The sequence below is a fragment of the Taudactylus pleione genome, unplaced genomic scaffold (genome assembly GCF_031769625.1).
Source record: "Taudactylus pleione unplaced genomic scaffold, aTauple2 ptg000093l, whole genome shotgun sequence".
NCBI lineage: Eukaryota > Metazoa > Chordata > Amphibia > Anura > Myobatrachidae > Taudactylus > Taudactylus pleione.
Genome location: NW_028284495.1, coordinates 12,775,661 through 12,792,072, shown reverse-complemented (window position 1 = coordinate 12,792,072; position 16,412 = coordinate 12,775,661).

The window sequence follows — 16,412 nt, the reverse complement described above, 5'->3', positions numbered from 1 at the left end:
GGACACAAGGCATACAATTGCTAGTGTTAATCAAACTTCTGACAATTGTTTCTAACTCTACATTCAGAACACTTCATCTGAGCATATCAGTGTCTGTGTTACACTTCAATTGCCACAGACATACTGTATCTGTATGCGGAGCTTCTCAATATATATGCAAACACTTACAGTGTATTTTTAATTACTTGTCACAGACATACTCCTGCTTCTCACACACTTGACTAAACCTTATATATATTAGGGGTGTGCACCGGCCACTTTTCGTGTTTTGGATCTGGATCTTTCTTCGTGTTTTGGATCTGGATTGGATTTGCCAAAACCACCCTTCCGTGTTTTGGGTTCTGGGTTTTGTGTTTTGGATCTGTACTTTTTTTAAAAAAAAGCATAAAAACAGCTAAAATCACAGAATTTGTGGGATGTTTTTGCTCCTATGCTATTATTAACCTCAATAACCTTAATTTCCACTCATTTCCAGTCTATTCTGAACACCTCACACCTCACAATAGTATTTTTATGTCCAAAAGGTTGCACCAAGGTAGCTGGATGACTATGCTAAGCGACACGAGTGGGCAGCACAAACACGTGGTCCATCTAGGAGTGACACTGCAGTGGCAGACAGGATGGCAGTTTGAAAATCTAGGCCTCAAACAGTACATAATGCAAAGAAAAAAAAGAGGTGCAAGATGGAATTGTCCTTGGGCCCTCCCACCCATCCCTATGTTGTATAAACAGGACATGCACACTTTAACAAACCAATAATTTCAGTGCCAGGGTCTGCCACACGACATTGGCTGAAATGATTGGTTCGTTTGGGCCCCTACAAAACAAGCTGGCAATTAATCTGTCCCTGCACAAACTGGCTCTACGGAGGCAAGATGTCGTCCTCATCCTCCTCATCCACCGATTCCTCACCCTCTTCAGTGTTGTGTACATCCTCATCCTCACAGACTATTAACTCGTCCCCGCTGGAATCCACCACCACAGGTCACTCTGTACGTTCTGGAGGCTGGTCTCCCTGGAAGAGTTGATAATTCATTTTTATGAACATCATCTTCTCCACATTTTGTGGAAGCAACCTCCTACGCCTTTCGCTGACAAGGTTCCCGGCTGCACTAAACACTCTTTCGGAGTACACACTGGAGGGGGGGCAACTCAGGTAAAATAGAGCCAGTTTGTACAGGGGCCTCCAAATTGCCTCTTTTTCCTGCCAGTACAGGTACGGACTGTCTGACATGCCTACTTGGATGCTGTCACCGATGTAATCCTTTAACAGACAGACGCATGCTTGTTGCTGCTGCTTTGAGGATGCAGGTGCGGCTACAGCCCACACAATTCACAAAGACAGAAAAAAAAAGAAGAATTTTTTATTTTTTGTGGAGCGCACTTTGAGGGTTACACCACCTTTTAACAGACAGACGCACGCTTGTCGCTGCTGCTTTGAGGATGCAGGTGCGGCTACTGCGCATACATTTCACACACAAACACTGAAAAAAAGATTATTTTATTTTGTTGGGGCGCACTTTGGGGGTAACACCACCCTTTAACAGACAGACGCACGCTTGTCGCTGCTGCTTTGAGGACAGTATCATATGCAGTGACAGTAGACTTGTCAGAAATTGTTGTCATGTCCTTCAGTCCGGTCCAGATGTCCAAACCGGCCCTTGACTTATGACACAGGCGCACGCTTGGCACTGCTACTGTGCTGATGCACGTGTGGCTACATCGCACACGAGTCACAAACACAGAAAAAAAATTGTTATTTATTTTTTGGAGCACTTTGGGGGTTACACCACCCTTTAACAGACTTATGGGATACAGGCACATGCTTGGCGCTGCTCCTTTGTTGTACTTGCAGCTACAGTGCACACAATTCACAAAGACAGAAAAAAAAGAATTTTTTATTTTTTGTGGAGCACACTTTGAGGGTTACACCATCCTTTAACAGACAGACGCACGCTTGGCGCTGCTGCTTTGAGGATGCAGGTGGAATCTAGACGGGATTTGGAACCGGGGACACACTACCTCCATCAATTGTCTAAATCCCACTGCACTAATGGCGGATACCGGAAGCACCAACATAGCAGTCAAGGCCTCAGTTATACGTTTTGCTTCAGGATGACTGCTGTCGTACTTCATCCTCCTCGCTAAGGACTGTTGGAGGGTCAATTGTTTAGTAAAAGTAGTGGTGTTCCTACTTCCTCACTGGGATGATGAACAACTCCCAGCAGCAGCAACAGCACTAGGAGGAAGTGGTTCTTGATCTTTCCCTATTTTATTTTTATCGGAGAAGTTTGGTCCTCCATTTATGTTATAGTGATATATACGTGCGGCTAAGGCGCACACAAACACAGAAAATAATTTTTGATTTTTGTTGGAGACTAGTGCACTTTATGGGTTACACCACCCTTTAAGAAATGAGCCAGCCGGCCCTTTACTTATGGGACACAGGCACACGCTTGGCGCTGCTCCTTTGTTGATGCACGTGCAACCACAGTGCACACAATTCACAAACACAGAAAATATTTTTTTATTTTGTTTGGAGTGCCCTTTGGGGGTTACAGCACCCTTTAACAGACAAGCCAGCCGGCCCTTTACCTATGACACAGGCGCACGCTTCGCGCTACTTTGTTGATGCACGTGCGGCTACTGCGCACACAATTCACAAACACAAAAAAATATATTTTTTCATTTTTTTTGGAGTGCACTTTGGGGGTTACAGCACCCTTTAATGGACAAGCCAGCCGGCCCTTTACTTATGGGACACAGGCGCGTGCTTGGCACTGCTCCTTTGTTGATGCACGTGCAGCCACAGTGCACACAATTCACAAACACAGAAAAAATATTTAATTTTTTTGCACTTGGGGGGAGCACCCCTGATGGACAGAGCACCCCCTGGACAACACTACAGCACTCCTTTAGGACTGGGACACTGCACAGGACCTTGGAGTGGACACAGCCCCTATGGACAACTGACTGCACAACACAGTCCAGCCAGCCCCTATGGACTTTGGAGGAGTGGACACAGCCCCTATGGACAACAGCAGCACTGCGCAACACAGCCAGCCCCTATGGACTTTGGAGGAGTGGACACAGCCCCTATGGACAATAGCAGCACAGCGCAGCACAGCACAGCACTACACTACACTGCACTGCACTACACTACACTACACAGCCTAGCCAGCCCTAACTCCCACCCTCCTGCTTCACTGTCCACAGCCGAGTGAGAAAATGGCGCCGACGCGGGTACCTTATATAGAATCCAAAACCCGCGAGACCCGGAAGGCGGGATGATGACGTTTTGCCTCGATTTCAGATCCGAGTCAGGCGGGAAAAATCGAGCCTGACTCGGATCGGCCTCGGATCAGGGGGGGTTCGGATTTCAGAAATCCGAACCCGCTCACCCCTAATAAATATATATATATATATATATATATATATATACATATACACGAATTTGTGCGCATTGGCTTGCTTCCGATGCAGAGTAGCGTCCGATTTACTTTTTATTAGCCCATAAACAACTAGATCATCAGATAATAATTATAAACGTTCATAACCAATTATTTGACTTCGACAGTGCGACCATTGTGTGTCCAATGCTGCCAATGGTGCGACCGTTGTGTGTCCAATGCTGGCGACCGTTGTGTGGCCCATGTTGCCAATGGTGCGACTGTTGCACTGTGTAAAAAGACTCTGCATTAGCATCCACCCCTGAATCAGGCCCTCGGTCCCTAAGGCTGCCCTCACAACTAGCTATGTAAATGTTTGCATGCAAGTACAGGAAAATGAACTAATTGTTTTGACAAGCCGGCATGTTTACATGAATTCTCAACACACTGTTACAGTTATTCTAAATACTTTAAATATCTCCCTTGTTCAAAGATGCACTTAGTGGGGTTTCCAGTTGTACAGATGCCCATCCCTGTTATGGAATCCACCCTTTAGTATACCGGCTGCCTGGAGAACCAGAAATGGGTGGTAATCCCCCCTTTTGCCATTGTATGCGCAATGCAGCCAATTCCTACATCCATCAAAATATAAAATGAATTGGCGCACGTCAATACAGCAGCTGTATAAGAGGAGAGTGTTAGACTTCTCAATAAACACAAAGAAATGTAAACAAAGAGAAAACAGCACTAGTGGAGTGATAATATAGGTGCAACTACACAAATCTAATACATATACATCAAATTGTATGGAAAAATGTCAATGCGGCTTGGTTATTTACTTTTAAAAGCTTGTTTATTACACATAAGGTAAATGAAATACTTTGGTCATCGATTGCAATGAAATTATTAAAACTCCATATGCTAAATGTTCATAAAACACCAGTTCCAACAAATTGGATAGATAATGATATTAATAAAAAATGGAAATGGAAAAAAGATGAGGAATAAAGTCACTTGTTACTGACCCAGGAGAGCAATTTTAGTCCACAGATTCTTTGGTTTCAAGTGGTGCACTTCATAGTGTATGTATCTCCGGCTAATATCCAGTGTAGGAGGAGTAAGTCAATGTCCAGAGGGGTAGAAATAAACCTCCTTAGCAAGGTGTCCTCGCACAGTTTGAATAAACGCTGGAAACTCGACTCCATAAACTGGTCCGGATTTGGATGGTGCAGCAGCTACTCAAGTACAGTATAGAATGTTTAAAATGGCTCAACGCGTTTCCGTGTGGAAAAGTCCCACACCTTCTTCAGGAGCATGTGTGTATCCCCTTCCATTTGACCAGTTTATGTACTGGTCTAATTAAGACAAATTCATTGCAGATGTCCATCATTACAACCAATGTACAACCAAGCCGCAAAACAAAACCTTTAATCGGACGAGTGTGATAGGAGACAATCCTATCCATAACTAGAATCAACTCTCTTAACTTATTTTATAGTTAAATGTATTACCTGCGCTGTCCTGTATCCCGGCCATGTGACCTGCCTCGTCTCGGCATAGCGGTAGTTATAGCGATTGTTGTGAAACGAGGGGTCACGTGTAATCAACTCCCATCATGTGACCCCCCTCCCTGTGCGTGATTCAAAAATTCAGAACGTGTGATGCAAATAGACATCACATGTTCCATACTTTACTCTTATAAAGACTCAATATCATATGTAGCCATCTTTAATCTGGGCAATTCGTTCCATTTAGGAGTTGGAACACATAGTATACACAAACATTATGTATCCTGCATAATTTCATCCATGGATCCTAATTCTGGAAACAGCATTTACATCCTATATATAGTTTTTCTATCAAATATCAATATTTAATAAAAACACGTATTTTAATTATATTTATTGATTCACAGTTTCTTATATACAGTACACCACTATAAACCAAACATCTGTCTCCCACTTTTGTAATAATTATTCATCAAAATAATGCAGTTTAGGCATACCAACCCATTATATACAACACTTATTTAAAAGTTATATAAATACATGTCTCAAATGAATGCCAAGTATTCCACTACCTAAACAAACCCCAAATATAGATATCAAGGACAGAATCTAAAATAATGATATTGATTGGATCGAGGTCGATGAAGGGGACCCTATCTATCTCAACCCTATCCCACCATATGAATTATCCATTCATAGCACTGAGTTGAGCTCTATAGACTCATTCAGGCCATCTGGATAGATTGTATTTAATTTAAATATCCAAATACCTCATGCCGGCATAGATTTTTATATCTGTCTCCCCCCCCCTTCAGTGTTGTAGTGGGGATTTGTTCCAGCCCTGTGATTGTTAGATTGCATGGATCCCCTCCATGTATCATTGAGAAATGTCTATAGAAACACTGGGCCTGATTCAGAGCCGGATGCTCTGAAAGAGCGCTCGCTCTGAATCAGGGTTTTCTATCTTTTATTTTTGTGCGGCCTCCTGGCCGCTCGCATAGCTGTGGGTGACCACCCACAGCTATTGCGAAAAGCTAGGTGATGGTTCCGATGGTCAAAACCATTGGGGCTTGTGATGAGACCCTTGTGGTAGGGACTCGTTCCCGCAAGCCCCACTGAGTTTCTGGCTCCTGGCTCTTAATAGAGCCGGAAGCTCACCACTGACATCAATCCCCATGGCCATCCCCATGACTTGAAGAAAAAATATGTCCAAGAAAAGGAAATAGTTGTGAGATAGAATGAAAGAAATACGGGAGAGAAGAAAAGACTGTTCCTGCGACAGGTCTCCATCTCGTGAGATACAATGGGATATGTGGGTGATACCAAGTTGATAAGGAATATTTGTATATAGTGATTGAACATCTAAAGTGAGGAAGGCATAAGTATCCTTCCACACTATATGTTGAATCTTCTGTAAAAAATGTGTAGTATCTCAGAGACCTGAGTGCAGGAAAACGAGGCTGGAGAAAAGAGCCAACATAATAAAACCGGTTAGAGGTCACAGAATTAATCCCAGAAATTATAGGTCACCCAGGAGGTAAGGTTAAAAATGTGTGAATTTTAGGAAGATGATAGTATACCAGGATAGTGGGAAATGGGGCAAATAGAAAGTGCTACGTATCCCTATATATGACCCTTTCAGCCAAGCCTGAATCCAAGAGAATCTTGAGTTCACTCAAATATTTCTGAGTGGGATCATTAGGGAGGGTTTGGTAAAAGGAGGGATTCTTCAAATGGTTGTTAACTTCTTTTATATAATCCTCCCTCTCTTGAATTACCAAAAATGTCCGCCTCTTTTATAATAATAGAGGTATCCTCCTTTAGTTCTCGAAGTGCTCTTTTCTCTGCTCTCAAACGGTTAGATGTATGTTTAGAACTTTTCTGAGCTTGTATACACATCTTTTATAAGATCACCTTAGAAGATTTTAAAAATGACTCCACATTACCCCCTCTGGCTGAAAGTGGAAAAAACTCAGATTTTTGTTTAAATCTCTTCTGAGGATGATCATAAATTGGTAGTAGGGCTATATACTTGTTTCGTTCCCTTCATCCTAGGGTTCTTGTAGAATCCTTAATGAGGGATCATCTGCAGTACCTAGGACCAAATAGAGTCATAATTTCTCTCATTAAGATGTTTTTGAGCTAAATACCATTTACGGTATAGGTTCCCAAACGCGGTCCTCAAGGCACCCCAACAGTGCAGATTTTAGAGATATCCATGGCTGAGCACAGGTGGTTACATCAAATTGGCTAAGGTACTACTTAAGTCACCCATGGTTAAGCATGGATATTCTTAAAACCTGGACTGTTAGGTTGCCTTGAGGACCCAGTTTGAGAACCTCTGGTTTACGGCTTAGTGTTCTCATGAATCTGTTGAGGTCAACAAAAAGATCAAGTATATTGGGTTTGCTAGCTGGAGCGAACTTAAGTCCTTTTTCAAGAAGTAAGAGTTTGGCATTCCCTAATTCCTTAGATTAAACATTAGGGGGATTCTTTCTGAAAATCCTTAGGAGGCGTATCAGACCTCCTTTTTTCCTCCAAAGTGATATTCTTGTCTATGTATTTAGGTCTACCACCCAATTTATTTGGTGATACATGTTGGTAATTGGGGTCACTTATACAGTTAGAATTTATAGGGTCCCTGAACTGTATATATTCTGACTCTGTACCTTATCTAATCCTTTCACCAATTATGACCCTGCGATTGTATATTACTAGGGTATGGTGTAGTTGTATGACTAGATCTATATCTATATTCTACTGATTGTTTTTTGTTATTGTTGTTTCTGGTGTGTTTATAGGACCTGATCTATCATTATGGTAGTTATCTAGATCTCGTCTAAATTTCTTTTATTTCTGTTCCACTATACTGTATGTTTTTCAAATCTCTCAATTCTTTCATTAATCACAGAATCTCTTTCTTTAAATTCCATGTGTGTAGAAAAGGGTTCAAGTTTCTGTCTTAGGGCCATATTCAATATGGCGCGAAAAGTCCGTTATCGGTGATAATTTATCACAAATGATGTCATTTTCACCTGTTTCAATTACCCCTGGGGGGGGGGGGGTGTTCCATGTATGCGGTAGGTGTTTTCTAGAATGGAGCTGGTATTTTAAAAAGTTACTTCAGGGACTTAAAAATATGCTTGCACCCATTTTCATGTACCCCAAATTTGATGGGCATAGTTATTATTTTATTTTTTAAAGATAAATTCTATTCTTCACCCCTTCTTCACAGGCGCATTTAGTCACCTGCCACGGCTATCTAAAAACCCCAAATACCTTCAGCAGGCCAAATCAGGGGTACCCATAGTGATCCCCCATGTCAGACTATCTTTAGGGGGGTGCCAGGATGATTACCCAAACATTGACAGGACTTTTCCATACTTACCTTTTTGCTGGGTCCCGTTTTCGCCGGATCCAAATATAATACGGGGATAAGCGGGCACGAGCCCGATACTTTATCCCCACAGAAACCTCCGATGATGGCGAAAAGTCCAAGCTCAGACTTTTTGCCTCTAATTGAATATGGCCCTTAGTGTCTCAATCTCCTTTCCAAATCTCTGGTTTTCTGTGTTCTGAACTTGATGACAAATTTCATCATATTCAGAGAACAGTCGTCCAATAGACAATCCATTTCTTCTGGAATTCAGAACCCTCTTCAAAAATAGATGGTTTAACCAATCTTAACTCTCTCGGTACTATTTTCTTTTCAACATAGTGCTGTAAGTTCACACTGTCCAGCCAATTCCTGGACTCACTACATAATAAATCTTCTAGCACAAATAGTTTCTTGGACATTGCTTCCATATCTGTGTCCACAGAGGTATCATCACAGAGTGGGGTTTTGTCCCATCAAGTAAAATATGAGTGTCTCCTATGCATTCTATCGGTATATCCACTCATGTCTCCTATCACACTAATCCTATTAAAGGTTTTGTTTTGCGGCTTGGTTGTACATTGACTGTAATTATGGACATCTGTAATGAATTTGTCTTAATTAGACCAGTATATAAACTGGTCAAATGGAAGGGGATACACACATGCTCCTGGAGAAGGTGTGGGACCTTTCGAAACGTGTTGAGCCTTTTTAAACATTCTATACTGTACTTGAGTAGCTGCTGCACCATCCACATCCGGCCCGGTTTACGGAGTCGAGTTTCCAGCGTTGATTCAAGCTGTGCGAGGACACCTTGCTAAGGAGGTTTATTTCTACCCCTCTGTACATTGACTTACTCCTCCTACACTGGATATTGGCCGGAGATACATACACTATGAAGTGCACCACTTGAAACCAAAGAATCTGTGGAATAAAATTGCTCTCCTGGGTCAGTAACAAGTGACTTTATTTCTCATCTTTTTTCCATTTCCATTTTTTGTTAATATCTATAAAATTTGTTGGAACTGGTGTTTTATAAACATTTAGCATATGGAATTTTAATAATGTAATTGCAATCGATGACCAAAGTATTTAATTTATCTTATAAACAAGCTTTGAAAAGTATATAACCAAGCCGCATTGACGTTTTTTTTTCCATACAATTTGTTGTATATGTATTAGATTTGTGCAGTTGCACCTATATTATCACTCCACTAGCGCTGTTTTCTCTTTGTTTATATTCCTACATCCATGACTCTGCCCTCTAACATGCTTTGGCGAGAACCCACAACAGGTCCTTTGCTCTATGGTGTTAGAGGGAGGCTTACAGACTGAAGGAAAGTAGCACCATATACGTGGCCCATTGCTACATGTCATAGACACACAGGGAAATCACTGTCTGCAAGCCTTCAGATTGTACAAGCAGCACATCTATCATCATCAGCTTTCCTGTCATGTGGGAAAACAGCATATATAGGGCCTGATTCAGAGATGTATGCTATTGTAACTATATGTAAATGCCGGAGGAGGTGTCTTGTGTGGATAAACGCCTCCTGCCGGCTTCTCTGATCCGCTCCTGTATTGGAAGATGCAGCATCGGATGAGCTGCGTGAACATTGCCCATTTGGGTTATCCTCACGTTGCTCAAGATGTCCGAGTAAATCATGCTGCCAGGGCTTGTTAAGCTGTGTTCTGTTTGTGTACCTATCTTGCTCTATCTCCCTATGTAGGCCTCTGATCCTTATAGGATGACAGAATAGGAATTGCATTGCTATTAGTACGGCCTTAACAATTGTTAAAGCATTGGGAAAAAAAACCTCTATAATCCGGCTTTTGTGTAATACTCCCAGCTTCCTGCTAACTTTCCAGAACTCATAATTGGTTTTAAGTAAGGTTGCAATGCTGAGGACATGTGGCACACAATGATAAATAGGCAAATGGCATGGCAGGCACCAGACAAGAGTAACTATTAATGAGAAAATGTGAAGGTGGGCAGTAACAAGCAGTATAACAGAATGGCAGACAAGCCAGAGACAAGAACCATTATCAATTATGATGTTTGACCACCTTATACTGTTAACCAATATGGAACCAATTAGCTCAACTCTATGAGCATAGGGAATGAGGGTCTCATTCAGACCCGCTCGCGAGCGCTGTACGCTCGCAAGCGGGTCGATGTTACCCAAATGCGCATGTGCACGACAGAGGCGCCTCCATCGTGCGCATGCGCGAGACCCGGCGAGCGACGGGGAAGCCATCGCTCGGGGTCTCGCATCAAAGGGGGCGTACTGTCGATGGTGAGTGACAGCACGCCCCCTTTGGTGGGCGTGCCTGCCCAGACGGAGGCGTTCCCATGGGAACGCCTACCGTCTGGGTCCGGCCTCACTGACATCACTAGTGATGTCAGTGGGAGTGTTTTTGGCTCTGATAGAGCCAAAAGCACTCCGGGCTTGCGGCAGACGAGACCCTACCAAAAGGGTCTCGTCGCAAGCCCGATGGTCGCGATGGTCTTGACCATCGCGACCATCTTTTTGGCCGCTCGCATAAGCTGTGGGTGGTCACCCACAGCTATGCTCACCCACAGCTATGCGAGCAGCCAGGAGGCCGCTCCATTTTAAGCTAGGCCAGCCCTGATTCAGAGCGAGCGCTCTGGCTCTGAATCAGGCCCTAAATCTCTTGTACCTGTTACACCAGGAATTGAGTGAAAGCATCATGGCAACCCATGCGATACTAGTGCACCTGAGCTGCAGTGGAATAAAGGCCTAATTCAGACCCGCTCGCAAGATGCGATCGTTCGCTTGCAGAAAGGGGACGGACTTCTAAATTAAGCGCTCGCACTGTGCCGTGTAAGGACGCCCACTGTGTGTTAGCGAGCTACGGCAAAGTGCGCTCGCAAGTGTTTGAAGACGCCCCTTTGCCACTCGCAACACACGTCATCTCTGGGAAATGTTTGATTAATCGGGACCATTGTCAGGCATCGGAGCTGCTCGCTGACCTTGGTGTTGCCTTAACCTGCCGCAAGCACAGCAATCAGCACTGGCTGAAATACATGCAGGTGACGTGTACAATGCCGCTACTAATTATGCATGCCCTTTAAACACCGTTTTGGCGTGCAGACACGTCTGCGTTCGCAACACCATTCCCCTGTTCACATGCGCATTCCTCTGTTACCACCCCCAAATAGCACTATCTGTCACTCCAAGCAGCGGCCTGATGGTTGCTTACGAGCTACCAAAAGCAGATCACAACGATTGGCTTGCACACGCGCACTGCGAATTATACGCCTGCGCAGATGGGGAGAATCGCTCAGAGCGAGCGAACGTGCCTTAGCGAGAGGGTCTGAATCAACCCCTAAGTGTGGCTTTATTATCCTTTATACTGGAGTCTGTATAAGTAACTTAAACAAAAATAATAATAATTAAAATATGTAATTATCACTTCCATTCCTGCTATTGTGCCTTTTTGAGACACAATTCATATCCATATCTATATTCATAAATTAATTTAATGTATCTTTTTCCTTCTGCCAAAGGGTACATATGGATAATTAATTTTCTTATCCATTAAATTATAGCACAGGTTCTCAAACTCTGTCCTCAGGACCCCAAACAGGTCATGTTTTCCAGGTCTCCTCAAAGAATCATAAGTGAAATAATTAGCTCCACCTGTGGATCTTTTAAACCTGTGGTCTCCAACCCGTAGCTCGCGGCCTTAATTTGGGGAGCTCTCCTAGCTGCAGTACTGCTGAGTCCAGGGGCTGGCTGGCAACTTTTAGCCTCGGGGGCAAATGCATGCAGGCGGCCTTGGCAGAGGAGTAGCGTGTAGCCAGGGTGCCCGAAGAATGTGCGTGCTACGGCCCCTCCCCCCCTCAAGTGTTCCAGGGAGGAGATGGGTCCATATGGGATTAATGTAAGGTGAAAATAAAGATTAGGGGCAGCCCCCTGTCGTAGTGCCCATATGCAGTGCCCCCGTGTGCCACAGGAGAGAACACCCATATGCAGGCCTCCAGTAGTGCCCCCAGTAGTGATCCCCCCTATGCAGTGCCCCTTGTGCCCCCAGTAGTAAGCCCCTTATATAGTGCCCCCAGTAGTGATCCCCCTATGCAGTGCCCCCAGTAGTAAGCCCCTTATATAGTGCCCCCAGTAGTGGTCCCCCCTGTGCAGTGCCCCTTGTGCCCCCAGTAGTAAGCCCCTTATACAGTGCCCCTAATAGTGGTACCCATATGCACTGCCCCTTATATAGTGCCCCCAGTATTAGTCCACCCCCAAGCAGTGCCCCCAATAGTGGTAACCTTTATGCAATACCCCTTAAATAGTGGCCCCAGTTGTAGTCTCCCCCCTATGCAGTATTGCCCTTTATATAGAGCCCCCAGCAGTGGTCCCTCGATGCAGTACCCCCAGTAGTAGTCCCCTCCCCCTATGTAGTGCCCCTAGTAGTAGTCCCCTCCCCCCTATGCAGTGCCCCTAGTAGTAGTCCCCTCCCCCCTATGCAGTGCCCCTAGTAGTAGTCCCTTCCCCCCTATGTAGTGCCCCTAGTAGTAGTCCCCTCCCCTTGTAGTGCCCCTAGTAGTAGTCCCCCCCCTTGTAGTGCCCCCAGTAGTAGTAGCTCCCCCTTGTAGTGCCCCCAGTAGTAGTAGCCCCCCCTTTGTAGTGCCCCTAGTAGTAGTCCCCCCCTTTGTAGTGCCCCCAGTAGTAGTCACCCCCCTTTGTAGTGCCCCCACTAGTAGTAGTCCCCCCCTTGTAGTGCCCCCAGTAGTAGTCCCCCCCCTTGTAGTGTCCCCAATAGTAGTAGTCCCCAGTAGTAGTAGTCCTTCACCCCCCTTGTAGTGCCCCCAGTAGTAGTAGTAGTCCCCTTGTAGTGCCCCCAGTAGTAGTAGTCCCCACTTGTAGTACCCCCAGTAGTAGTAGTCCCCTACTTGTAGTGCCCCCAGTAGTAGTAGTCCCCAGTAGTAGTAGTCCCCCATCCCCCTTGTAGTGCCCCCAGTAGTAGTAGTCCCCCCCTTTGTAGTGCCCCCAGTAGTGCCAGACCCCCCCCGAGTAGACACACGTAATATAAAAGACAAAAACAACAAAAACACTTACCTAAATCCCCGCTCCCGCCGTCGCCATCTAGTCCTCCGTCTGTCCTTCCCGGGCCGGGCCGCTCTGCATTATGGGAGAGACATCATATGACGCCATGACGCCTCTCCCATTGCCCACTGCGGGAGCCGGAAGATGGAGCGGCTCCTGCAGTGGGCGCAGCAGCAGCTAATGAGAGTCTGACAGACTCTCATGGCTGCTGATCAAACACACAGCTGCCGGAGCCGACGGCTGTGTGTTTGTCACTTGTGTAGCGCTGACCGAACTCCGTCTGGTCAGTGCTACACACGCGGTGCAGTCTGTGTCACAGTGACACAGACTGCACCGGCCCGTGGCCCGCATGACGCTGCGGCCCGGGGGGCACATGGCACCCTGCCCCCCGGCCCAGCCCGCCACTGGCTGAGTCAACTAGGAGGAAGTGACCTCTGACAAAGCCGTGGGTGAAGCGACAGGGAAGCACGTCAGGCGATTGCCATGGGGCAACACAATAAGTGATGGACACCATCTGGACATCACAGGAGTTGACTGCATTTGGGGCGAGTGACTCCTGCCCAACCCTGCCAAAAAACAACACAGCAGCCCTGCCTATATCTTTTGCTCCTGTACTGCACTTACCTCCTTGGAGCCGGTAATTTAAAAGTGAAATGTGCCTCATTATCACTGTATTAATTAAATGAATTGTTGTCTACTATGAAACATTTATTTTTCATTAAATGATTTAATTTTTCGGTTATTAGCCAGATTTTTATTTATTTTTTTTTTCAAAAATGTTAGTAGCTCTTCAAGAGGTTTCATTTTTCTCGAGTAGCTCACATCCCAATTAAGGTTGGTGACCACTGTTTTAAACTGTGTCAGTGAGTGATGAATACACCTACAGTATGCATCTGCTGGGTGACCTGCAATACGTGAACTGTGTGGGGTCCTGAGGACTGAGTTTGAGAACCACTGACTTATAGCGACATGTCAATGTGGTTAACAAACATAATCCTAATACAGCACACACAAGAATCATAATACAGTTTTAATTTTCTGCCCCTGTTTCAAACCATGTCAATAGGCTTCAGAAACTGTCTTGATGTAAGGAGGCAGCAACCGTGATAGTGTGCTTGTAGGAACAGATTTATTTGGAACTCACAACCTGCCCCGGCTTCGCACAGGTACAATTTAATCTTGCCATAGCCCCCTGCATCTCATAACAAACTACACCATGTCACCATAGTCCCCTGCATCTCACCACAGCCCCGTGCATCTCATAACAAACTATGCCATGTCACCACAACCCCCTGTATCTCACCACAACTCTCTGCTTCTCACTCTTGCCCCCCTGCATCTCACAAGTGTCACCACAACTCCCCCTGTGGAATCGGTATGAATCACAGCCGGACCTCAGCCAGCAGATGAAATACCGATGCCGGATGGCTGGCAGCTGAAGAATCTGACAGGGGAGGTAAGTAGGCTACCCCTAACCCTCCCCCCTAGTGCCTAACCCTAACCTCCCCCAGGGGTGCCTAAACCTAACCCCACTCCCTGCACCCAAAACCTAACCCTCCCGGGGGATGCCTAAACCTAACCCCCCCCGGGGGTTCCTGACCCTAACCCCCCTTCCCCTAGTCTAAACCTAAATCTCCCAGGAGGGGTGACTATCCCTAAATCGACCCGGGAGTCCCTAATCCTAACCCCCCCGCACGGCTAAGCGCTCCCGACGCCCGGCTAACCTACAATCTGTATGCCAGGCATTGGGATTTCGGTGTGGGGCTGATGATAGGTGTCGGTATATAGACGCCTATCATTAGTCCCATGCCGGGATTTCACAGTGGGGAAGCCGGCATTCGGCATTTCGACCGCCGGCTTCCTAATTACATCCCCACCCCCTGCTGCTGCCTTGCAACTGGCTGGGGCCCGGCCACTGGGATGTGCTGGAAAGGGCAGGAGGATCATGGATGAGAGATTTGTATTGCAGCCACTGTAGGCATTATCAGCAGCATGCCCCGAGGCTGGGGCACCTCTGTATATTTCCGCAACCACTATGTGCAACTTTTTCTGGCTGCTGAACATGGCGATGAGCAATGTCCTCTTTGCACAATGTACCCTGTATTTCCTGGGCTTCCTGTTGAGCTTCCTCACCGTGGTGCCCCTGTACGAGAACAACGGTGACTTCCATGGGAGATGCCTTCTGTTCATCAAGGGTGCGTGGCTGAGCGGGAACATCACACTGGAGAGGGAGCACTTCACGGTGGAGGAGTGTTGGCCAGAGTCCGCCTACAGGTTAAGCATAGGGATGGACATCGGAATCTGATGGTTGCTAACCATCAATGTTTTTGTTCAGATGGTAGTATTTTTTACCATTGGATGGTGGCGGCCTGATGTGTGTCACCATCAAATGAAAATCATCCGATGGTGTTTCAATTGTTTGTTTTTTATTAAATTCCTGATAACTATGCCTCCCCTGGCTCCTTCCTAGCTAGGCATCTTCATGGGTTCGTGGAGGCGATCTCTCACTCTCTGGGCCTGATTCAGATTTGGGAATAGAGTAAGATATAGCAAGTAACTGTGTACCCGGACAAACCATGTTGTAATGCAAGGGGTGCAAATACATACTTTTTTATTGCATGTGGAGTAAATATTGGCTGCTTTTGCATGTAGCCTACAAATGCTGGACAGCATTATTTTTAAACTGTAATTAAGATTTCAGTTTGGACACACCCCTCTCAAATCTGAATTTCTCAGCAAATTTTAAATCTGTTCCACCGGCAGTGTAGCATGGTATTACCAAGATGCACAGTTACTTGCTCTTTCTTACTCTATTCCTAGATCTAAGTAAGGCCCTTTGTGTGCCTCAGAGGTGATCCTACTCCAGTCTCTGACTTCCTCCCCTCTCTAGACTGCGGCTAAGTAACAAAACACATTGATAACTCTGATTGGCTCTCACTTTGCTGTTTTAGCACTACGACAGCTACTGTACTTCAACCTGGTGTAAGATTAGATTTTTTTTCTGTGACTGCTTCACTGAAATTGTCACTGCTCAGCTCCCTTTTGTCATAGCTGATGGTTCATTCACCTC